This window comes from Phascolarctos cinereus, unplaced genomic scaffold (assembly GCF_003287225.1).
Source record: "Phascolarctos cinereus isolate Bilbo 61053 unplaced genomic scaffold, phaCin_HiC Scaffold_6;HRSCAF=336, whole genome shotgun sequence".
NCBI classification, from domain to species: domain Eukaryota; kingdom Metazoa; phylum Chordata; class Mammalia; order Diprotodontia; family Phascolarctidae; genus Phascolarctos; species Phascolarctos cinereus.
Genome location: NW_027556069.1, coordinates 1,401,121 through 1,426,095, shown reverse-complemented (window position 1 = coordinate 1,426,095; position 24,975 = coordinate 1,401,121). Strand labels below are relative to the sequence as shown.

At 36.3% G+C, this 24,975-nt stretch overlaps 1 pseudogene; it reads left to right on the top strand.

Annotated features, from left to right (window-relative positions):
- Window positions 1-581: 581 nt before the first annotated feature.
- On the top strand, window positions 582-1,500 carry LOC110202224 (KATNB1-like protein 1 pseudogene; annotated as a pseudogene).
- The last annotated feature ends 23,475 nt before the right edge of the window (window positions 1,501-24,975 follow it).

The following is a 24,975-nucleotide window of genomic DNA, read 5'->3' as shown; positions in this document are numbered from 1 at the left end:
AAGAGTTTATTTCATACCTTCATACCAACTCACATTCTACAAACCAAAATTTCAATATTTTCTTTAAAATAAATTGTATTTTAAGATATATCAACCCTCAGAATGTATAATTCTCCCCTCAAAACAGGGGTTCTAGGTGGCACAGGGTGAGGCTTAATATCAGGAGGTCTGAGTTGGAATCATGCCTTACATACTTATTAGCAGTATTTCCCTGGGCAAATCACTTTTTCTCTTTACAGTCAATTTAGCTTCAATTTCTTCATCTGTAAAATGAGGACAATAATGGACTCTATTCCATAGAGCTGTTGAGAGAATCAGATGAAATAACTTGGGGTAAGTCACTTCAATTCTCTAGGCCTCAGTTTCCTCACTTGAAAAATAAAAGAGCTGGGCTAAATGACCTTTAAGGTCCTTTCCACCTTCAAATATATGATCATTCAATGCATTGACTGCTATTAAGAACTTACTATTTGGGTCAATGCTGCAGTTGAGGAGGTGCCACTATACCATGAGCTGCTGGGAATTAAGAGATTATGGCATCTGAAGTCCACAATAATAGAAAATGGATATTTTTGTGAAGTATGAAATTTAATATTGAGAGTCATTCCATTGATCTTCCTAGGAAAAGGATCTCTCATTTCACTAATAATAACATGAAGGAGGCTAAGAAATCTACAAAACAGTTGGCTGCTACAAATAGGACAGTTGGATACTCTGGGAAAAGTTCAGACAAACTTCCTAAAGAAGTATATTACAGAAAGAAAGTCCCTCATTATTTTCCAAATCCTTGTTACAGAAGAAAACACTTTCCTAGAAGCAGGGGCTGTGACATAACAAATAAAGAAAATGAATTGACTTGTGCAGGCCACCTGCCTCAAAAATTACACCACAAAGGTCATACATTTTTACTTAATGCCAATGATTCTGGTTCATCACAAAAGGAAAGCCCATCATCAAAATATAGTGGATTTTTTATTGAGGTTTCTCAAGACCATGAGACAATGGCACAAGTCCTTTTCAGTAGAAATCTGAGGTTGAATGTAGATTTAACTTTTTAGAGAAAGAGAAGTATAAGTGAACTGGTAGCCTATTTGGTGGGGATAAAGATCTTGGAGTGATGATAGATTGCCTTCCTGTGCTCACCAGCAGTTTACAGGAAGAAAAGCATTCCATTTCACTTGCCTGCTGTGTAGATCTGTTGCCTCTGGTAAAATTGTAGATTAAAAGCTAATTTGAAGAATATATGATAGTTGGTTTGGACTGGATTCAAGCGGTCATAAAAAGATGGTGGTCAGAACTATCTGCTAATGCAGAAATGCAAAAGATGGAAATGTTTCCATTTTAAAACATCAATTAAGTGGATTGTGGAAACAAGAAAACCATCTTACATTGGTTTCAGGATACACTGGTAATATAGCTAAGGATGTAGATGCTTATTTATTACAATTACATTGAGAAGTATCACCATCTGAAGAGGACTTCTTTATTCAGAATATTCCTGGACTTTGTAGCTTCAGAAAAAGGTCTCTTCTGAGAACTATGAACCAAGGAGGGAAGTGGAATCTTCCAAAAATGCCATTTAATGAAACCACTAATGAAATCCTAACAATCTACTTCACATTGAAGTAGAGAAATATCCACAAGGAGCATCTTTGACTTCAATGAGGTGGAAGTGCACTATGAAAAACGTACACCTTTGCTGCATTTAGGATTTGTGTGGTTATTTGGGGGGAAGTTGGTTAAGTGCTTCAATGTCTTACTGAAGTCCTTCATATTGCATAAAATATAATTCATACTGACATGAAAAAGTAAAATGGGCAAGACATTTTGCTAGGAACCACAAAGACTAATCATCATTAATATTTTTTAAGATCGTTTTTTATAAAAAACAAAACAAAACAAAACACTAAATGTGTACAGCTATTTTGTAGTCATATTGATAAGACTTTAAAGATGTTTAAAATAACATAGCAAATAATGGATAATTTTTTTCACACTGAGATACTGTGTAAAGCAAGATGCCTTAATCATTAATATGTTTGAAAAAGCCAACATATTATGTTACTTTTATCTTTTAAAACAGCCATGCATATAGCATGAAATCAGGGGATTTTACAGTCATGTTGATTATTGGTTTTGGAACCTTTTTCACACAGGTTGAAAACCTAGAGGATATTTTTCTTTGATTTTTGCCAGAATCAGTGTGTGTGTGTGTGTGTGTGTGTGTGTGTGTGTGTGTGTGTATCTGTGAATATAAAAAGCTGAATATTAATTGATGAATGTTTAACTGGCAATGTGTTTCGAGTTAGTTATCACTTTTTAAAAATTATATTTGGATTTCTATTATTTTTAGTTCTGAATCATTTAAACTCCTTTTATTTGAGTAAATATATTAAATATTTCTCTTTTTTGCTTTTTTAATTCATATAATGTCATACATGTGGTAAATTCTTTCTCATCACTTGTGTTTTGGATAGCAGTGTCTAATTTTTAGAAATGTTTACAGCTAGATTTGACTTTATGTTCTCCATCCAAATAATTTATATGCTATCTCCTCTAATGGTTGCTTTCAAATGGACTTTGTATATACTCTTGGTGTGTACAAACATAGTTTTGGTATAACTAAACAGTGGTATGTGTTAAAATTTAAAAAAGAGGAACTTACTATTTGCCTAGTGCTATCCTCAGGATCCATTTTTTCTTGGAGTCCTAACCTTGACAGGGTTGAGTAATTTGTACTATTCCCAGCTTCCATGGACCTCCCACTAGTTTGATTCAAGTCTGAAAGAAAATTCCCTTTAAGCTAGCTCTGAGGTTGGGGATCAAGTCAAAGTTCAGAAACTCCAGCTACTGTATCAGTTAGATCCCCTCTGGTAAGGATTGATCTAGGGAAATTGGCTATGAGTCATTCAGAAACTAAAACTAGAAATCCAGCTAACAAGACCACTGCCTCTTATATGTCAAGCCATTGCCAGTCTGGTGATCACAAATATTGCCAGTGCTGATGTCAGCTAACTAAAGATAGCCCCAAATTATGTTGGTCACAACAGGGGTTCTTTTGACTGGTCAAAGTTACTTTATCTTAAAATCAAATTAAGTTTAAAGACCAACAAAAAATCTAGCCAGGGGTGGGAATGTTTTCATCTTTGGGTTGCTGAGATGGCTGAGGCTGAAGGAAAGGCAGAAGCCTCTTCCCTTAAGGCTTGCAAAGCCATTTCAGCACTCTTTCCCAAACTTCGAGTAATCCCTTTCTCTCTGCCTTTTCTCTTAAAGGCTATGGTCCTGATGGGAATTCAGATCCCCGAACTTAACTTCATTGTGATTTGCCCCTTTAAATGTACAACCTCAGGGGCACTTTGAGGAAGGTTCACAAGATCCAGTTACATTATCAGGTCTTCAATCCTTACAAATTCCCTAACTCCCTTTCCTTGAAATAACAACAAATATCCAATTCGTGTTGGGGGTTTTCTAACAAGCCTTTATTTCCCCCTCTCTCTGTTACTAAATGTACACTATATTTGTATTGTATTTGTACCATCAAAATGTCTGTAAGTGTATGTCTCTGTGTCTGTCATGTGTGCTGTGAGTGAGTCTATTACCTTGTAAGATTTAAAATGCAGACAGCCAGAGACTTGTAACGGCTGTAGTTAGGGAAACAAACAAACCTGTACGACTTTTTTTCTTTGTGGATCCAGGACCGGCCAGCATGAAGCAACAGTGAAAAGTTAGATACAGCTTAAAGACATCTTAGATGTCTGGAGATTCTGGAGATTTTGAGATTAATCATTAAGAAGTTTGGAAATTGCTCATTTTAAGATTGCAAGAGAACACTCCTGAAAGTGGAGGTAATTCCAGGAGCTCACCCTCTGCTAAAACACCTCCTCCCAATCCTGATTCCTCAGCATTCTCCCACTCCTTCCACAGAGATAAGCATCTCAGTTTGGGGATTGTAAAAGAGAAGAGAATGCTGAAGAATTGTAGGGAAAACTTAAATCAGCCTTCCCTATCTGGCAAAAGGTGGGGAGGGCCAGATATCACAGACTAGTAGTGATAATCTGCTATCAGCCCTGTGCTCCTGGGCACATTTCAGCCCACCACCCCTCTAGGCAAGGCCTGGGAGTAACATCCAGGTTCAATACTTTCTGCCCACCCTGCCCCTGCAGCTGTCAACGGCACCAGCCTCAGTACATTTTGCAGCTGTGGGGAGGGGAGAAGTGGACAGGTCAGACCTATGATGAGATTCCCTAAGCCCTGCCACCAAGAATTATTACTACTGGGAAGGCCCTGGCATCAGCCACCCGAGCTCCTGGAAGGCCTGGCAATAGCATTATGACATGAGAAGTCAACTTCTCCTCTTGGTAAGCCCCATACTTCTCTGTTCCAGTTGCAGAAATGTGTCAACTTTGTAATTTATGGCTAGCTATTTTATCTTTGTTTGTCCTGTTTCCAGGTGTGTGAAGGGAAAAATGATAATGGTTGTTGTTATGGGATCAAAATGATATAATGATTGTAAAGTGCTTAACACAATGGCATATATTAGACAATATTATTATTATCTCCCTCATTTAATGTAATTGTTCCATGCCTGATAACTTTGAAGTGGTCTTTAAATGCTAAGAGTAATAAAATCAATAATTTCTAAATGTGATAATCTGGAAATGCAACTGATGTCATCTAAAGTTTATTGTTTGTGTTATTATTATATTTCTAAATTGTATTGTATTTCTAAAACTCTCTTAGATTATAAAATTTGAGAGACCATTGTGAGGTAGAAATGGTGCATATGGATTGGTCTTTTAAAAGGACATGATAAAATTTGATAATTTGAAAACTGTTAACATTTAATGAAGTATATTTGGTTATAAGCAAGTAATAATAATGCTGATATGTACTATGATAGCAGAGTGTTCATTTGAAATCTTGACTATTATAAAATATAAGATGGTTTAAAGTTATAGTTTCAACATATTAATGATGACGTTCTCTGTGCAAAGTGATTTGGAAGTGCATTCATCTAAATTGCTTATGTTTTTTTTTTCAAAATTTATTACTATTGTTGAAGTAATACCTGTTTATACTGCATGTCCTGTGGTACAAACATATTTTATTGTGAACAGCTTATTAATATGCACTGTTTTGGAATTAATTAGGCATTCTCCCCATATATCAAGGTCTCAATTAGAAAAAAAAAGTGTGTATTTATGGATAATAATCTTTTCCCTTAAAGTGCTAAGAGTATTAAGCCTTAGAAATGAAAATGTTACCATTAGTGATTATGAATCCAGATCTGATTTGCTCATCCAGCTAGATCAAGGTCACCTGATTGGTAATTAATTGGTTCTCTTAAAGTTTTAAATACATGATAATTGCTTTTGGTATGGTTATATTTCCGAATTTTTTTTTGTATGGTGTAATCTGGTAAACAAATTGTATCAGCTATGTTGTTGAAAAAGCAATTTCTCTTATGATCTAGAGATGTTAGATCAAGAATTATACCCCCTTCCAAAAAAATAGGGGAGAATGAAGGGGTTAGAATAAACTTACATGTTTTGTCTATATGTAAGAGGAAGCGTCACCTAAAATTCTTATTAACTCTGTGCAAAAGTTTCCTGTGTTGTGGAATTCCTGAGTAAATGAGAATCTTTGGGGAAAATATAGGGGTGTAATTTTCAAGCCTGAAAGATACTGAGTAAATTTTTTAAAGCTTGATAATATTTGTTATTATGATAAGGCTAATTTAATTGGGTATGTTTTTTCATGGCTTATAAAAACTGAATTTCTTCTTGTTACAAACACCTTTTTGACTAAGGAACTTTGTGATATCTGGGAATTCTGCAATAAGTAGGAATTTAGTTCATTATAATACTTTGGGAATTTATTTATGTTATTTAAGGGCATCAACTTAATTTTAATGAATTCTAATTTTAAAGGTTTATTTTTGCTTAAAGGTGGAAAAGAGATATCTATCAGTTTAAAAGTTTCCAACTAATGTTCTTCATAAAAGTTTAGTGATTATTCTTCTTAACATCAGGATAAACTTTAAAACTGTTTTTAAAGAAGGGGAATAATTTTAGAAGAAATGTTTTGGAAAAAAACCTCTTGTTTTGATTTTTTTGAAGGCCTACTAAATTTTCATTTTCAAGATAATTTGTTGATAAATTATTGTAATGAGTTGTAAAGCAGAAGAGATCTTGCTGTTTTGATCTGAATCTGTAGTCATTTCATGGCCTAAGCAAGAGTTAAATTAGTGTTTGAACTTATAAGATTCAAATCCTGAAGTGTCTCATTCTTCCAGAGTGATTATAATTAGAGAAGAATAAACAAGCTTGTAAACAAGGACATAGATCCATCAACTTTTGAGGTTAAAGTTAGGAACCTCTTGTTTTGTTTAAGGAATGGGATTCTAGTACAGATAGTCACATTAGTAAAGAGTAGTAACTTATGAGCTCTTTTGTGTTAACTTAATGGGAAATCTAATATTTTTAATCTGAAATTAGAACGTGCAGAAATTTATGCAAACTGCTCAAGACTCACCTTAAGATGTTCTCATTGTTTAAAGAAATTATGAGAGCAGTAGATTTTTCTGTGACCAATCTCTTACTGTACCAATGTGAGATTAAATTCTTATTATCTAGGATATGTGATTTTATGGGACAGAAATTTACTGTTGTTTTGAGCTTTGATTACAGGAATTGTCTGAATTGTCATAAAGCCAATAATAGAATGGTGTGTGCTACAAGCTAAGAACTGCTAAAGGTGGATGCCTGTGCCTGGGAAGAGTTTTGAGGACAACCTTGGACACAGCCTAGGTAGGATCTTCTTGACTCTATTTCCTAATTGAGCTATTTCCTCTCTGAAAAAGAAAATTCCCCACCTGATTAATCCTGAGCCCTGCTTTTAACATCAGATGTGACTACATGATTGGCTATCAGATATGACTCATGCCTGGAATCAAACAGAGCTAAGGAAGCTCTTTCCTTCTGATGTGATATATGACATTGTCCCTCTTTTTGTTTTATAGCAAGTTTCTACAATCAAGAAATTCTGGAAGTACAATATTAAATTTATTAAATAATAGATGGATACTAGAACATTTCTAAGTTACTATAATAGGATGCAAATATGAATAGCTTACAGTTTTGACTTACATTCATGGTCAACTAATAATAACCTAAGGATAACATCCTCCTAAGGAGGAAATGATTAGATAAAGTAATAAGACAAAGATGTAATTCGATAGATATCTAATTAAAAAGGATAGACAATTTTGAGAAAAGCAATGTGATTAGACTGATTCCTCTAAGAATTATATACAGATGTGTATGATTGGCTTCCAAAATGTGTCTATCATGGGAAACCAGGCATGTTTTGGTAATAAAATCTCCAATTTGGATTTTTCACACAAAAATTATATAGGATAGTGGTAAAAGTAAGTGAAATTATTTCTCCCTGATTAAGGTGACTGTCTGATAATTTTAAAAGGCAGGACAGCTCATTTTATGGTTGGACTTTCACATTTTAAAAAATTAAAAGATTCTTATACTAGGTACAGCATTTAGGTAAGAACAAAAGCAGCAGATGATATATATAAACTGAAGTTTCAAAAATGGAGAACCAAATTTTAGTGATTGTGCTGATTTTTACTAAGTCAGAATTATCTGGGAACTTCTAGATCTAAACAAGAGAAGCAGAACCCCCTTTTTGAACTGCCTAAGAATAAAACCTATTGCACATGAGACATCTGAGATTCAAAAGGTGCTGTTAAAATAGACATTGGGAATAGGCTATTGGGATACGAGGAACTTAATGCTAGTTAACACTGGTAATAATGATTGCATTGATTTGTATGGTTCATGTTTAAGTTTTCTTGGTTATCTTGGTGACATGTAAATCTCCTTTCTCAAAACTAGTCTATTGTGAGTCCTCTAAGTAGTTTAATCTGTACCTGACAATGTAGTTTTGTGAATTACAAGAAAAACTTTGTTGTATTGTTTGAACCTGGCCTTGCGTGGATGAGAAACAAAACCATCTCTATGTGCCTTTAACTAAGGAATTATGTTATGCCATTTTCTCTAAATTATTAACTCATACATTTTCTAAGAGCCCCTATCAGGTCTATGTGACTACTCTCATAGCTGCCAACTTCTGGATGTGGACTCCAGCATCATCTGAAGGCGTCCACTCCCAGTAGACATCTCCTCCAATCCCCTAAGGAAGAGGATGGTTTTTCCTATACCTTCCCTGGTCTACAGGTGAAGCCTTCAGTTTACCTTTGGCCAAAAGGAGGAAATGATAATCATTTAATATCAACTGAGCCCCAATAAGGGCCAAAACCCTGAATTAATCTTTTTTCTCTGATTGAACTAAAAAGGCCCCTTCCTGTGGCAGCAACTGTGGGACCAGCTGGTCCGACCAACATTCTCCCTGCTTGTGATTGCCAAGGACAGTATACCTGGGGCCAGACACTCTCTTGAATAATGGGACTTTTCTTAGCTTGGTATCCTATGCACATATGTTATGTAGGGGAAACACAGATATCCAGGATCTATAATTTCAATTGATACTTCGACATTCTCTTATTTTATTGTATTTACAACCCATTCAACTAAGAAACTTCCTTTCCCACACTATGTGTGAAAAAACATATGGAGGCTACATCTATATCTATATCTATATCTATATCTATATCTATATCTATATCTATATCTATATCTATATCTATATCTATATCTATATCTATATCTATATCTATATCTATATCTATATCTATATCTATATCTATATCTATTTGAATAACACAGATATCCTGAGTCAGGGTTTAAATGTTCTCCTAAAATTGCTTGAATCAGTCCGAGTTAAATCTCTGGCTCCATGTACATGTTGCTAACTTAAGGAATAAACAATATGGATTTACTTATCACTTAGCTTGTTGTCTCTTTAACCAACTTTCAGGTTGGCACATCCCATAGGCTAATAAACTGTGCATAATATTTGAGCCATGAAAGAAATGATTATTAACAACCAATAGTTCAGAGAGATTCAGAGCTCTCCCCTTCTTCTAAAATCCCAATTTTAAAATTTCGTTCTCTTGAAGGACATGGCTCATAATGAGATTGGACTTTTTTTGTTGTTGTTCAAGACTGAACCCTGGTGGAAGCTATTGTGTTCTGCTCAGGCTTGGGTGGGGTGTACGTTCTTTGAATAGATAATCCAAAGTTGTGGGTGACCTGGCATAGAGATACTTTCTCTGTCCAGGGTGACAGGATATAACTCTCAGCCCCTCATTTTAATATAATTCACTTCCCATTGTGTTAACCAATCAGAGTTGGTTGTTACTCTTCTTCCAAAAGAACATATAAACCCTGAGCCTGCTGCCATGATTGTCTTTGTTCTTAGAGAGATGGCCAAATGACCATCCTTTTATTAATAACATGCTGGTCTTACTAATAAAATGATTAAATTACCCAGAACCTATGTCTCTCAAGCCTGTTTAATCGCCACAGCCAGGAATACCACTATTAGATCTGTATCCCATAGAGATCAATGAAAGGGAAAAGTATGTATTTGTATAAAAATATTAACAGTAGCTGTTTTTGTTGTGATCAAGAAATGGAAATGGAGGGGATGCCCATTAACTGGGGAATGGTTGAACAAGTTTTGGTATATGATTTGTGATGCAATACTATTATGATAGAAGAAATGATGAGCAGGATGCTTTCAGAAAAAGCTAGGAAGACTTACATGAACTCACAAACAGTGAACTGAGCAGAACCAGGAGAATCTTGTAAACAATGACAGCAGTAATGTATGATGATCAAGTGTAAATGACTTAGCTATTCTCAGCAATAGAAAGATATAAGACAATTTTGAAGGGCTTATGATGAAAATTACTATCCATTTCCAGAGAAAGAACTGATGGAGTCTGAATGCAGATAGAAACATAGTGTTTAAAAATTTTTTCTTACTCCTGCTTCCAGAAGACAAGATGGCAGAGTAAAAAGGTAGTCACTCTCACCCTTCCCTATCAACCTCTGAAAGCCCAGAAAATATCACCCCAGGAAAAACCTTGGAAGAGCCAAACAAGAAGAAAGATGGGGAGCAGCAGTCCAACAGCCCAGGTAACTTGATGAATTAAGGGGAAAGGTCCTGCCCAAGGGATAGAGGAGCAGTATGGATTGGAAGGCATCCCAGCCAGCTAGCAGAAATCCCCACTTTAGCACACCAGGAGGAGATCCTGAAACCCAGGTGGTGGAACAGGCAAATACCAATTCCTGGACCTCCACATGCCTCAGTGAGGATGGGAAAACTGGTGGAAACCAGCTCAGAAAACCACCAGGTACCTAGGCATTCTACAGCAAACAGGTCTTCTAGTGCCTCAGCAAAAAATGAGGGAAGCAGCACTACAAAGGTCCCAAGGAAGAGAAAAACCCTGCAACAGCCATTTGAAAGGAACTGAAGAAAGAGAAAGGAAAGGAAAAGCAGGCAACCTGAATTACCCTAGAGTCCCAGCCTTGCTGATTCCAGCCCAACACCAGGTTAGCTGCCAGAACCCTACAGCCTCCAAATGCCAACATTGGAGGCCCCAGCACACAAAGCCAGTGACCAAGACCTAGGCTCCCAACACAAGAAGCTTGGGTCAGTGCCCTCTGCTCCCCAGCAGGAGAGCTCAATCTCTTTAAAGGACAGGAAAAAATCAAGCACCATGAGCAAAAAGAAATGTACCATACATTCATATTATGAGAACACTGAAGATCAAGGCAGAAATTCTGAAGAGGACAACATTGTCAACAAACCCACATCTGGAACCTCAAAAGGGAATATGCACTGGTCTGAAGTCCAAAAAGCTTTCTCAAGTAGGATTTTAAAAGTCAAATGAGAGAGGTAGAAGAGTCCTTAAAAATACAATTGGCCAACTGGAAAAAAAAAAGTACATTGAAGAAAACAAGTTCCCATAAAATACAATTGGCTAAATGGGGGAGGAGGTACAAAATCTATTGTTCTATTTTTTTTCTTTTTAAAAATTAATTTATTTTTAATTTTCAACATTCATTTTCACAAGATTTTTTGTTTCAAATTTTCTCTCCATCTCATCCTTCCCCACACCCCAGGATGGCATGCATTCTGAATACCTCTTCTCCTAATACAACCTACCTTCTATCTCTCCCTCCCTTCTCTTATCCCCTTCCCATTCAATTTTCTATAACCCATTTCCTGTATATCTTCTTTTCCAGTTGTATGTGAAAACAATTTTTAAAAAATTTTTGTTTTTAAAACTTTGGGTTCCAAATTTTCTCCCTTCTCCCTCCCAACCCACCCTCATTGAAAAGGCAAGCAACTCAATATAGGTTATACATGTGTAGTCATGCAAAACACTTCCATGGTAGTCATGTTGTGAAAAACTAAGCATATTTCCCTTAATTCTATCTGAACCCCCATTTATTCTATCATCTTTTGAACCTGTCCCTCCTCAGAAGTGTTTGCTTCTGATTACCCCTTCCCCAGTCTGCCCTCCCCTCTACCATCCTCCTGCTCTCTTTTCACCTTCCCTCCCACTATTTTATTTTTTTAAAAATTTTATTAATTTATTTTGATTTATCAACAGTCACTTCCATATGCCTTTGACTTTAAAATTTTTCTCCCCCTTCCTCCCCACCACCATCCCCAATATAGCACACAATCTGATATAGACTATACATTTAAGTTCCTATTAAATACATTTTCACGTTAGTGAAGTTGTAAGTAAAAATTAAAACCAATACAAGGAACCATCAGAAAGAAGAAACAAAACTCAACAGAAGAGAAAAAAAAATGATAGTGACTCAACTTCCGTAGTTCTTTCTTTGGATATGGATAGCATTTTCCACTATGAGGCCTCTGGAGATGTCTTAGATCCTTGTAATGCTGAAAAGGGTTAAGTTTATCAATATTAGTCATCACACAACATGGCTGTTATTGTGTACAACGTACTCTTGGTTCTGCTCATTTCACTCAGCCCCAGACCATACAAGTCTTTCCAGGTTTTTTCTGAAGTCAGCCTGTTCATCATTTCTTATAGCACAGTAGTATTCCATTACATTCATATACCACAGCTTGCTCACCCATTCCCCAATTGATGGGCATCCTCTCAATTTCCAATTCTTTGACACCGCAAAAAAAGCTGTTGTGAATATTTTTGTACATATGGGTCCTTTTCCCATTTGTATGATCTCTTTGGGATATAGCCCTAGAAGTGATATTGCTGGATGAAAGGGTATGCACATTTTTATAGCCTTTTGGGCATATTTCCAAATTGTTCTCCAAAATGGTTGGATCATTTCACAGCTCCACCAACAATGCATTGGTGTTCCAATTTTCCCACATCTTCTCCAACACTTAACATTTCTGATAGGTATGATGTGGTACCTCAGAGTTGTTTTGATTTGCATTTCTCTAATCAATAATGATTTAGAGCATTTTTTCATATGACCATAGATGGCTTTAATTTCTTCATCTGAGAACTGTCTGTTCATATCCTTTGACCGTTCATCAATTGGGGAATGGCTTGTATTCTTATAAATTTGTCTTAATTCCCTATATACCTTAGAAATGAGGCCCTTATCAGAAAGACTGGTTGTAAAAATTCTTTCCCAATTTTCTACCTTCCTTCTAATCTTACTTGCATTGGTTTGGTTTGTGCAAAAACTTAATTAAATGTAATGAAAATTATCCATTTTGCTTTTCATAATGTTCTCTGTCTCCTGTTTGGTCATGAATTCTTCTGTTCTCCATAGATCTGATAGGTAAACTATTCCTTGTTCTCCCAGTTTGCTTATAATATCAGCCTTTATATCTAAGTCATGAACCCATTTTGACATTATTTTTGAATATGGTGTAAGATTTGGGTCTATGCCTATTTTCTGCCATACTCTTTTCCAGTTTTCCCAGCAGTTTTTTCAAAGAGTGGGTTCTTATCCCTGAAGCTGGGGTCTTTGGATTTATCAAATAATAGATTACTGTAGTCATTGACTACTGGGTCTTGCATATTTAACCTGTTCCACTGATGCACCACTCTATTTCTTAGCCAGTACCAAGCAGTTTCGATGATTGCTGCTTTATAATATAATTTAAGATCTGGAATTGCTAGGCCACCTTCCCCTGCATTTCTTTTCATTAGTTCCTTTGATATTCTGGACTTTTTGTTCTTCCAAATGAATCTTGTTATTATTTTTTCTAGGAGTATAAAATAATTTTTTGGTAATTTGATTGGTATGGCACTGAATAAGCAAATTAGCTTAGGTAGGATTGTCATTTTTATTATATGGCCTACCCATGAACAAATGATGTTTTTTCCAATTATTTCAATCTAATTTTATTTGTGTGAAAAGTGTTTTGTAATTGTGTTCATAGAATTCCTGGGTTTGTTTCGGTATATAGACTCCTAAATATTTTATAATGTCTACAGTAAATTTAAATGGAATTTCTCTTTCTATCTCCTGCTGTTGCACTTTGTTGTTGATATATGGAAATGTTGATGACTTATGTGGGTTTCATTTTATAGCCTGCAAGTTTCCTAAAGTTGTTTATTAATTCAAGTAGTTTTTCACTTGATTCTCTAGGATTCTCTAAATATATTATCCTGTCATCTGCAAAGAGTGATAGCTTTGTTTCTTCTTTGCCTATTCTAATACCTTAAAATTTCTTTTCCTTTTCTTATTGTTAAAGCTAACATTTTCAGTACACTATTGAATAGGAGTGGTGATTATGGACATCTTTGTTTCACTTCTGATCATATTGGAAATGCTTCTAGCCTGTCCCCATTACATATATGTTTGCTGAAGGTTTTAGATAGACATTATTTGTTATTTTAAGGAAGACATCATTTATACCTATAATTTCTAGTGTTTTCAATAGGAATGGGTGTGATGTTTTGTCAAAAGCTTTTCCTACATCTATTGATTTGATCATGTGGTTTCTGTTGGTTTGGGTGTTGATATGCTCAGTTATGCTGATAGTTTTCCTAATATTGAATAAACCCTGCATTCATTGTATAAATCTTATCTGGTCATAATGTATTATTCTTGTGATAAGGTGCTGTAATCTATTTGCTAGAAGTTTGTTTAAAATTCTGGCATTGGAGAAATTGGTCTATAATTTTCTTTCTCTGTATTGACTCTTCCTGGTTTAGGTATCAGCACCATATTTGTATCATAAAAAGAATTTTGTAAGACTCCTTCTTCACCTATATTCCCAGATAGTCTACATAATATTGGAACTAATTGTTTTCTTTTATAGTAAGCTAGATTTCCACACCCAATCGAGTGTGTATATTATTCTCTCCTAAAGCCAAATCTGATGAGAATAAGATTCACTCATTCCCTCTCACCTTCCCCATTTCCACTCCACTGCAAAAGCCTTTTCTTGTCTGTTTTATGTGAGATAATTTATCCCATTCTACCTCTCCCTTTCTTCTTCTCTCTGTATAATTCTTTCTCACCCCTTAATTTTATTCTCCAGTTATGACCCCTTCATCTTCAAATCACTCTGTGCCCTCTATCTTTCTATCTATCCTGATCTCACATAAAGCAAAAGCAAAAACAGATCCTATCAAAAGAGATAAGGAAGGAAACTATATCCTGCTAAAAGGCATCATAGACGATGAAGTAATATCATTACTAAATATATATGCACCAAATGGTGTAGCATCCAAATTCTTAGAGGAGAAGTTCAAGGAGTTACAGGAAGAAATAGACAGCAAAACTATATTAGTGGGGACCTAACCTCCCCCTCTCTGCACTAGATAATCTAACCACAAATAAACAAGAAAGAAGTTGAGGAGATGAATAGAACACTACAAAAGATAGGTAAGATAGACCTCCAGAGAAAACTGAATGGGGATAGAAAGGAATATACTTTTTTCTTGGTGTACATGGCACATACATAAAAATTGACCATGTACTAGGGCATAAAAACCTCACAATCCAATGCAGAAAGGCAGAAATATTAAATGCATCCTTTTCAGATCATGATGCAATAAAAATTATATGTAATAAAGGGCCATGGAAAGATAGACTAAAAAATAATTGGAAACTAAATAATCTAATCCTAAAAAATGATTGGGTCAAACAACAAATCATAGAAACAATCAATAATTTCATTCAAGAGAATGACAATAATGAGACAACATACCAAAACTATGGGATGCAGAAAGCAGTTCTTAGGGGAAGTTTTATATCTCTAAATGCTTACATAAATAAAATAGAAAAAGAGGAGATTAATGAATTGGGCATACAACTAAAAAAACTAGAAAAAGAACAAATTAAAAATCCTCAACTAAACACCAAATTAGAAATATTGAAAACCAAAGGAAAAATTAATAAAATTGAAATTAAGAAAACTATTGAACTAATAAATAAAACTAAGAGCTGGTTTTATAAAAAACCAATAAAATAGATAAACCTTTGGTTAATTTAATTAAAAAAAGAAAGAAGAAAACCAAATTACTAGTATCAAGAATGAAAAGGGTGAAGCTACCACCAAGGAAGAGGAAATTAAAACAATAATTAGGAATTATTTTGCCCAACTATATGCCAACAAATTTGACAATCTTAGTGAAATGGATACATATTTACAAAAATATAAATTGCCCAGATTAACAAAGAGGAAGTAAAATACTTAAATAACCCCATCTCAGAAAAAGAAATTGAACAAGCCATTGATGAACTCCCTAGGAAAAAATCTCCAGGGCCAGATGGATTTACATGAATTCTATCAAACATTTAAAGAACAATTAATTCCAATACTATATATAGACTATTTGGGAAAATAGGTGAAGAAGGAGTCTTACCAAATTCTTTTTATGATACAAATATGGTGTTGATACCTAAACCAGGAAGAGGCAAAATAGAGAAAGAAAATTATAGACCAATTTCTCTAATGAATATAGATGCAAAAATTTTAAACAAAATACTAGCAAGTAGATTGCAGCAACTTATCACAAGAATAATACACTATGACCAGGTAGGATTTATACCAGGAATGCAGGGTTGGTTCAATATTAGGAAAACTATCAGCATCATTGAGCATATCAACACAAAACCAACAGAAACCACATGATCATCTCAATAGATGCAGAAAAAGCTTTTGAAAAATACAACACCCATTCCTATTAAAAACACTAGAAAGCATAGGTATAAATGGAGTCTTCCTTAAAATAATAAATAGCATATCTAAAACCTTCAGCAAGCATTATATGTAATGGGGACAGGCTAGAAGCATTTCCAATAAGATGGGGTGAAACAAGGATGTCCATTATCACCACTGTTATTCAATATTGTACTGGAAATTAGCTTTAGCAATAAGAGAAGAAAAAGAAATTGAAGGCATTAGAATAGGCAAAGAAGAAACAAAGCTATCACTCTTTGCAGATGACATGATGATATACTTAGAGAATCCTAGAGAATCAAGTAAAAAACTACTTGAAATAATAAACAACTTTAGCAAAGTTGCAGGCTATAAAATAAACCCACATAAATCATCAGCATTTCTATATATTACCAACAAAGCCCAACAGCAAGAGATAGAAAGAGAAATCCATTTAAACTTACTGTAGACATTATAAAATATTTAGGAGTCTACCTCCGAAACAAACCCAGGAACTCTATGAACACAATTACAAAACACTTTTCACACAAATAAAATCAGATCTAAATAATTGGAAAAACATCAGTTGCTCATGGGTAGGCGAGCTAATATAATAAAAATGACAATCCTACCTAAGCTAATTTACTTATTCAGTGCCATACCAATCAAACTACCAAAAAATTATTTTATAGAGTTAGAAAAAATAATAACAAGATTCATTTGGAAAAACAAAAGGTCCAGAATATCAAAGGAACTAATGAAAAGAAATGCAGGGGAAGGTGGCCTAGCAATTCCAGATCTTAAATTGTATTATAAAGCAGCAATCATCAAAACTGCTTGGTACTGGCTAAGAAATAGGGAGGTGGATCAGTGGAATAGGTTAAATATGCAAGACACAGTAGTCAATGACTATAGTAATCTATTATTTGATAAACCCAAAGACCCCAGCTTGGGATAAGAACCCACTCTTTGAAAAAAACTGCTGGGAAAACTGGAAAAGAGTATGGCAGAAACTAGGCATAGACCCAAATCTCACACCATATACGAAAATAAAGTCAAAGTGGATTCATGACTTAGACATAAAGGCGGGTACTATAAGTAAACTGGGAGAACAAGGAATAGTTTACCTATCAGATCTATGGAGAACAGAAGAATTCATGACCAAACAGGAGATAGAGAACATTAAAAAGCAAAATGGATAATTTTGATTACATTAAATTGAAAAGTTTTTGCACAAACAAAGCCAATGCAACTAAGATTAGAAGGAAGGTAGAAAATTGGGAAAGAATTTTTACAACCAGTTCTCTGATAAAGGCCTCATTTCTAAAATATATAGAGAATTAAGACAAATTTATAAGAACACAAGCCATTCCCCAATTGATAAATGGTCAAAGGATATGAACAGACAGTTCTCAGATGAAGAGATTAAAGCCATCTATAGTCATATGAAAAAATGCTCTAAATCATTATTGATTAGAGAAATGCAAATCAAAACAACTCTGAGGTACCACATCACACCTATCAGATTGGCCAACATGACAAAACAGGAAAATGATAAATGTTGGAGAAGATGGGAAAATTGGAACACTAATGCATTGTTGGTGGAGTTGTGAAATGATCCAACCATTTTGGAGAACAATTTGGAATTATGCCCAAAGGGCTATAAAAATGTGCATACCCTTTGACCCAGCACTAGCACTTCAAGGGCTATATCCCAAAGAGATCATACAAATGGGAAAAGGACCCACATGTACAAAAATATTTATAGAAGCTCTTTTTGTTGTGGCAAAGAATTGGCAATTGAGAGGATGCTTATCAGTTGGGGAATGGCTGAACAAGTTGTGGTATATGAATGTAATGGAATACTATTGTGCTATAAGAAATGACCAACAGGTTGACTTCAGAAAAACCTGGAAAGACTTGTATGGTCTGATGCTGAGTGAAGTGAAACACAACCAAGAGAACTTTGTATACAATAACAGCCACATTGTGCGATGACTAATATTGATAAACTTAACCCTTCCCAGAAATAAAAGGATCTAAGAAATCTCCAAAGGTCTCACGATGGAAAAATGCTATCCACATCCAAAGAAAGAACTATGAAATTTGAATGCATATTGAAGCATGCCATTTACTGTTTTTATTCTCTTCTGTTGAGTTTTGTTTCCTCTGGTTCCTCCTAGTGGTTCTAAGTATTCCTTACAACATCACTAATGTGAAAATATGTTTACTAGGAATGTACATGTATAGTCTATATCAGATTGTGCACCATCTTGGGGAGGGTGGTGGGAAAGAAGGGGGAGAAAAATTTTGAAATCAAAACCATATGGAAGTGAGTTTTGATAAATCAAAATAAATTAATAAAAAAAGAAAATGATTCTTTATTTTTCTTGGGTTTTTTTGTCTGTTTTGTTTCACAACATGACTAATATGGAAATATGCTTTCCATGACTGTATATGTGTAACCCATATCAAATTGATTGCCTTGTCAATGAAGGCAAAGGGCAGGGGAAGGAAAGGATAGAATTTGGAACTCAAAATTAAAAATAATCACAAGTTAAAAATTGTTTGCACGTAACAGAAAAAATAAAATATTTTTAAAAATAGAGATCTAAATGAATGGAACAGACTTGAGATGAGAGATTCTGAAACATCAGAACTCAATAACATAGTGTTTGATAAAGTAGAAAACACAAGTCATCTAAAGAAAAGCTACATAGTAAAAACTGCTAGGAAAACTGGAAAACAGTCTGGTAGAAATGAGGCTTTGACCAATACCTCAAACCACTTTCCACAATATATTTCAAATGGATACATGATCACAATGTAAATGACCATACTTTTTAAAAAGTGAGAAGAGAAATAGATGATGTACCTTTAACAGATATCAGTAAGAGATGTATTCTTAAACAAACAAGCAGTAGAGGCAACTACAAAATATAAAAGTGCTGTTTGATAACAAAACTGAAAAGCTCCCATACAAGCAACATTAATGGATCTAGGATAAGAAGAGAAGTGGTTGAATGGGAAAAAACATTTTTATCAAATTCTTTTGGTAAGGGTTTAATATTGAAGGTACAGAAACAAATTATATTAATATATATGCATATATATGTATAAAATCGATTCTATTGATAATGGTCCAAGGATATGAAGAAACATTCCTCAAAAAAAGATCTACAAAATATTCATGACCACATGAAAAATGCTCCCAATCACCAATAATAAGAGAAATATAAATCAAACAACCCTGGAGTTTTACCTTATACTCTGCAAATTGGCAAAAGGACAAAAAGTGGCAACAGCAAAGTTGGAGGTGGTATGGGAATATAGCCACACTACTACATTGTTGGTAGAGCTGTGAAATGGCATGACCACTTTGGAAAATAATTTGAATATATGCAAAGAAAGTAATAAAAAGAGTCCATATCCTTTAAAACAAAGACTCCATTACTAGGCTTATACCCTAAGGAAGCCTTCAAGAAGAAAAAGGTCTGCTCCAAAATATAACAACAATTGTTGTACCAGCTAAGAATTGGAATCAAAGTAGACGTATGTCAACTGGGGGATAGCTAAACAAAGCGTGGTACATGAATGCAATGGAATACTATTGTGCTCTTAGAAATGATGGATGTGATCACTACAGAGAAGTATGGAAGGTCCTTTCTGAAATGATGCAAAGTGAAATATGTAGAGCCAAGAAAACGGTATGCACATTAGCCAAAGCAATTTAAATGCAAAGAACAATGCACCAAAAAGTTAGAAGTACCTAGAACAAAATGTTAAAGATTAAGGGGGACCCAAAAGAAGATAGAAGACACCTTCAACTTGCCCCTTCCTGTAGGTGAGAGGTCCCTGGGTGTTCCACAAGGCTCATGTTTTCCCAATGCAGCCATCAGATGGGATGATTTTTTTATTCCTCCCTAAAATTTAAAAAAAAAATCCTCTTGGTCACATGGCATGGCTCTTAGAGAGGGAAAGAGGAAAGGAAACATAGATACCACGGTGAAAGAGAAATATCAATAAAACTTTTTTAAAGGGGTCAAGAATCTTAAGGGTAACAATGGAGGGGGAGGAGGAAAAAAAGAAGAAAAAAGGTTAGTGTTTACAAGTACCAGATCTCAAACTATTCTACACGCTGGTGATTATGAAAACAATTGATACTTGTCAAAAAATATAAAGGCTGATCAATGGAAAAAATTACATATGCAGCATACAGAAGCAAACAAATACAATAACACAGTGTTTAAAAAAATGAAAAAGCAGTTGTGTGTGTGGGGTAGGGAGGACACACTAATTGATTAAAAAAAAAAAGCAGGTGGGATAAGGGAAAATAGGTAGAAGTTTGATAGGAGATTAACACCTCATACCACATATCAAATTAAACTACAAACATACAGGAATTAGATATAAAAGGGGAATCATTAACAAATTAGAGAAGCAAGGAGGAGATATTCACATCTATGGATGAGAAGAGGTCATGAGAGAGCAAGCCACAGAGAGGATCACAGAAAATAAAAAGGAAAATTCTGCCTCTATACAATTGAAATAGTTTTGCAGAAACCAATCTAAGTTAGTTTAGTTAGAGGGCTAACAAGTAAGGAAAATCAGCAAAGTTCTCTAATGAACGGTGCACGTGCAAGATGTATAAGGAACTGACTCCAATTTCAAACATTGAGAGCCATTCTTTAATAGCTCAAACGATATGAACAGGAAGTTTTCAAAGAAAAAGCTTTCAATAACCGTATGACAAAATGCTCCAGATCCCTCGTAGAGAACTGTGAATTAAAACAACTCCCATTCTTTCAGTCTGTAAATCCCAGAGAGCCACAGGTTCACAGACAGTCCCTTCTTTCTGTTGCACAAGAATGTACATGGAAATGCCCCCTTTATCAGGTGCTGGTTGCAACCAGAACAAAAATAAATATACCATTAAATTCAACTTGGCCAAAATAAAAAGAGAGAGAAGATGGGGAGAAGGGGAGGGAAGAGTTTGTAGACCTCTCTCCTCATCTCCAGGGACAAGCCCAGGAGAGGAGGGATTGAAGGAGGGAAAAATGGGGGAAGGGAGGAAGCCTGTACCAGAGAAGAGGAGGGTGTGTCCCCAAAATCTTTTCCCTGCTGACTCCCACAACTCCCCCACCAGATAGAGGCCTGGGTAGGCAGATAGTACCAGGCAGGAGCAACCCTGGAGTAGCCTGCATACCCAAGTACACACCTACACACATGATTCTACCTACACTCGGCACATGCATAAATAGAAGTAGAAATACTCCCCGATCTCCCCACCCCATACCTTCCCCTGGGCCCTGACAAGCCATGGGGGGCAATTAAGGATAAGGAGGAGGAGGTGAGGAGAAAAGTAGGAGGACAGGAGGGTCAGGGGCACATACTTCTGTTGGACAAGTAAACACACCAAATACACCACTTCTTTTTTTTATATACAAATTTATTTATTTTTAGTTTTCAATATTCACTTCCACAAGATTTGAGTTCCAAATTTCTCACCCCTCCCCCCACCCAAGATGGCATGCATTCTGAATACCCCTTCCCCTGGTCTGCCTTCTCTTCTATCTCCCCCCTCCTTCTCTTATCCCCTTCCCCTTCTATTTTCCTGTAGAGCAGGATAGACTTCTGTACCCCATTTCCTGTATTTCTTACTTCCCAGTTGCATGTGAAAACATTTTTTTAAAAACATGTGTTTTTAAAACTTTGAGCTCCAAATTTTCCCTTCCTCCCTCCCCACCCACCCTCATTGAAAAGGCAAGCAACTCAATACAGGCCATACATGTGCAGCTATGCAAAACACTTCCTTAGTAGACATGTTGTGAAAAACTAACTCTATTTCCCTTAATCCTATCCTGCCCTCCCATTTATTCTATTCTTTCTTTTGACCCTGTCCCTCCTCAGAAGTATTTGCTTCTGATTACCCTCTTTCCCAATCTGCCCTCCTCTCTATCCCCCTGCTCTCTTGTCCCCTTCTCCCCCTATTTTCCTGTAGGGTAAGACAGATTTCCATACCCAATTGAATGTGTATGTTATTCTCTCCTTAAGCCAAATCCTATGAGAATAAGATTCCCTCATTCCCTCTCACCTTCCCCTGTTTCCCCTCCACTGTGAGACTTTTCTTTTCTGTTTTTTTTTGTGAGATAATTTACCCCATTCTACCTCTCCCTTTCTTCTCCGAGTAATCTCTCTCATCCCTTAATTTTATTCTCCAGATATGACCCCTTAATCTTCAACTCACCCTGTGCCCTCTATCTATCTATATATACATACATACAATTTTTTTCCTTCAACTACCCTAATACTGACAAAGTTCTCATGAGTTACAAATATCATCTTTCCATGCAGGAATGTAAACAGTTCAATCTTAATAAGTCTCTTATGATTTCTCTTTCCTGTTTACCTCTTCATGTTCCACTTGAGTCCTGTATTTGAAAGTCAAATTTTCTATTCAGCTCTGGTCTTTTCATCAGGAATGCTTGAAAGTCCTCTATTTCACTGAATGACCATTTTTTCCCCTGAAGGATTATACTCAGTTTTGCTGGGTAGGTGATTCTTGGTTGTAATCCTATCTCCTTTGCCCTCTGGAATATTATATTCCATGCCCTGCGGTCCTTTAATGTAGAAGCTGCTAAATCTTGTGTTATCCTGATTGTGTTTCCACAGTACTTGAATTGTTTCCTTCTGGCAGCTTGTAATATTTTCTCCTTGACCTGGGAACTCTGGAATTTGGCTACAATATTCCTAGGAGTTTTCCTTTGGGGATCTCTTTCAGGAGGAGATCTGTGGATTCTTTCAATTTCTATTTTGCCCTCTGGTTCTACTATATCAGGGCAGTTTTCCTTGATAATTTCTTGAAAGATGATGTCTAGGCTCTTTTTTTGATCATGGCTTTCAGATAGTCCAATAATTTTTAAATTCTCTCTCCTGGATCTATTTTCCAGGTCAGTTGTTTTTCCAATGAGATATTTCACATTGTTTTCTAATTTTTCATTCTTTTGGATTTGTTTTACAGTGTCTTGATTTCTCATAAAGTCACTGTCTTCCAATTGCTCTATTCTAATTTTTAAGGAAGTATTTTCTTCAGTAATCTTTTGGACTTCCTTTTCCATTTGGCCAATTTTTCTTTTTAGGGCATTTTTCTCCTCATTGGCTTTTTGGACCTCTTTTGCCATTTGGGTTAGGCTGTTTTTAAGGTGTTATTTTCTTCAGTATTTTTTTGGGTCTCCTTTAGCAAGCTGTTGACTTGTTTTTCATGATTTTCTTGCATCACTCTCATTTCTCTTCCCAGTTTTTCCTCTACTTCCTTACTTGCTTCTCAAAATCCCTTTTGAGCTCTTCCAAGGCCTGGGACTGATTCATATTTTTCTTGGAGGCTTTGGATGTAGGAGCTTTGATTTTGTTGTCTTCTTCTGGTTGTATATTTTGATCTTCTTTTTCACCAAAGTAAGATAATATAGTCTGACTCTTTTTGCACTGCTTGCTCATGATCCCAGCCAATTACTTGAGTTTTAAACTCCTTGTTAAGGTAAGAGTCTGCTTCCAATGTGGAGAGTATACTGTCCCAAGCTTCAGGGGTTTGTGTAGCTGTTTTCAGAGATACTTGTAGGGACCTGTAAATTTTCAGTTCTTCCAAGGTGGTATGATAAGGGGCGAGGTGTTTACTCCTTTCCTGGCCTGTGACCACAAGTATTCCTTTCTGTCCGTAACTGTGAGGAGGGGTTTCTCTCCACAGCCACTACAAGCTCCACCATGCCAGCGCTCCTCCTCACCCCAGCACTGCCGCCCAGAACTGTGACCCAGATCCACACACGGGCAAAGCAAGAGATTCCTGCCTCAGCACTGGCAAAGAGATCCCTGCAGTCCCTCTCTGATCAGCCACCGGATTCCCCCTCAGTCTGTGGGCCAGAAGCTGGGAAGCAGCTCCCCCCAGGGCCAGGCTCTTGGGGAATGGAGCTGAGACCCCCCCTCTGACCACCGACAGAAACAGACTTTTCCCACTGACCTTCTAAGTTGTCTTTGGCATTCATGGATTGAGGAGTCTGGAAACCTCCACAGCTGCCCGCAATTCAGTCCTCTGAGGCCTGCTCCAGGTTTGCTGGCCTGCACGCCCAGCTGCGCTCCCAGCCTGACGTGATACACCTTTCTGATCAATCATCCAGGTTGTCTTGGGCTGGAAATTTGTTTCACTCTGTCTTTTTGTGGGTTCTGCTGCTTCAGAATTTGTTTAGAGCCATTTTTTATGAGTATTTGGAGGGGTTTGGGGGAGAGCTCAAGCAAGTCACTGCTTGCACTCTGCCATCTTGGCTCCCCAAATACCCCACTTCTTAAGAAGGGCTTCTGGCACGTCTCTCACTAGCAGGTTCACTTTTGATCTGGTCATACAGGAAGACAGAAATGGCATCATAATAAGGGGTTAAATAAGCTTAATTTATTCTAGCCTAGTCTTCTCAAAGGGGTTGCTGATAATGGCCGTACCAATTCCTACAGCATTCCCTAACAAACCTTCTTGCAGAGGCCTGTGTGAAGGGGGGACAACTACCTCTCAAGACCAGCACAACTTGTGCACCCCCTCTAAATCCCCTCAAGCCTCAGTGGGGGCCTGTTGAGGCAAACAAACAGATTGTCCCTCCCAAGCCTTGATTGGGGCAGATCAAGGCACGCATGGCATTCAGCCTGCACATTCACCCTTATGGCAATACCCAGTCACTGATCAGTGCCCACTTGCTTTATAGGGCAACAGACAAAGAAGGCATGTTGCCAGCAATAGCCTCATAATTTTACATCACTTCATCCCTATATCTACTACACAACATGGTAGAAACTGTTTTGAACCATCATTGTGAGAAC